Source organism: Mastomys coucha, unplaced genomic scaffold (genome assembly GCF_008632895.1).
Source record: "Mastomys coucha isolate ucsf_1 unplaced genomic scaffold, UCSF_Mcou_1 pScaffold23, whole genome shotgun sequence".
Classification (NCBI taxonomy): Eukaryota; Metazoa; Chordata; class Mammalia; order Rodentia; family Muridae; genus Mastomys; species Mastomys coucha.
The window spans coordinates 46432385-46434300 of record NW_022196906.1 but is presented as its reverse complement, the minus strand read 5'-3'; positions in this window follow the sequence as shown (position 1 = coordinate 46434300).

The following is a 1916-nucleotide window of genomic DNA, read 5'->3' as shown; positions in this document are numbered from 1 at the left end:
CTCCTTCCATGGGTATTTTAATAGCAAGAAGACTGGAGACCTGAGGAAGAATGGAAGGGTAAATTCTCCAAGAGCTAGTGAACATTGTATCCACAATGGAGTGGCCTTCTGTGCTTTTCACAGAGGCATGAAAAGGGGCTAAAAAGTGAAAATAAAAAAATAAGTAAGATGATGTTTGCCTGGTAGGTTTGAGGTAAAAGAAGAGAGAGAGAGAGAAAGAGAGAGAGAGAGAGAGAGAGAGAGAGAGAGAGAGACTCTTCTATTGTAACCCAGGAGTCTCTGGGACATCAAAGAGAGGCAGATGCTGAGTAATCAGAGCTGGAGACTTAGTTCTGAGACTGGAAGGTTCATGAGTAGTCATGGCAACCACAAGCAGAAGGGGATCACCTTGTGAAAGCATTTGGCCATGACCAAGAACACAGCACCTGCTTCCCAATAGACAAGTTGAGGGAGAGAAGCCTTCCTGAGAAAAAGGATGTAGTCCTCTTGAGCTAAAAGGATATGGTCTTCTCTAGAAGAAAAATGATGTGGTCCTCCCTAAGATAAAGGGATACATTCTTCCCTGAGGGAAAAGGCTGTGATCCTCCATGAGAGAAAAGGGCATAGTCCTCCCTGAGGGAAAAGGATGTGATTCTTCCTGGGAGAAAAGGATGTGATCCTCCCTGAGAGAAAAAGATGTGATTCTCCCTAAAAAGTCAATCTCTGATGGCTTCACAGAGTCTTGGGACTTAACAATAAGCATATCCCTCTCACCCTTTCTAGTCCTCTGCCTTATCCTCGAATCTCAAGCTTTGGGGTTGTGCTTCGGGTTGTCCTTGGAAGAGCACTGCCTTACCTGAAATCCTCCCTCACTCCCTTCTCCCCTCAGTGTTCCCATTTCCTTCATGCAGAACTTAAGTTGCTCCACTAAGTTAAATCACAAGCAAATGCAAAGGCACCGTAACCAGTGGTGTAATGCAGGCACCCACAGCACGCAGACTTGGTGGCATCTGCACCTGGCAGACTGTCCTTCCCAGGGCGCCCAAAATCACATTAAGCCTTCTCCCGTGTGCATTTGCAACCCTATGTGCAGGCAAATGCAAAAGCAGAGATGACAAGAACAGAAGGCAGCGAATGGAATATTAAATGTGGCTCCATCCCAGTTCCACCCCCTCTTCCAGGAGGAGGGAGCACTGAGGAGGTGGTGAGGCATTTAGGGCAGATGATTCCCCAGATATAGAGAGCCTGGGAGTCCATTGTTTCCCACCTGGTGTACAGTATTGTCCTGTTCTCCAGGCAAAGCAGGAAAAAAAATTTTTAAAAATCCCAAAACCATCTGTATATGTGGGACACCGAAGATTCTCAGGTAGAACTATATATCTATGGAAAGAAATTAAACTACTTACATATTCATAAATTCCAAGATTTGAAAAGTCGACTCCAGCATACACCAGGTATTCTGGCTGTTGAATCGGAATACTTCTTCAGGTCCTACTTTTGAAAGTTTAAGTACAGAGCTTTGCAACTGAAAGATCCAGGTGACAACCTGTGCTTGAACTCAGAGAGGAGTACATAGTCTCTAGTCACTCAAGAGGTTTAGAGGAGCTGTGGACAAAGGACCAGAGTGAAAGTGGGTGCACATGAAGGCCTGGTCCAGATTGTAGACCTCAACAGAAAACCAATGCTCTGGGAAAAGGATGTAACTGAGAGCAGCCAATGGGGTAGAGCTGATACTCAGTAAGCCCAGTCTCTGTCATAGACTCCAACATCAACCAATCAAGACTGCCCTTATTTATATGGCTGGATATTACATGCATAGTGTCTCACGCTAACCACACAGGACTGCTTCCAAAATGGACGCCAATACAGCCCATCACCTTACAGAAGAGGTCTGTTGCTACCATAACCACATTGCTTTTGGGCACAATACTAAGCAA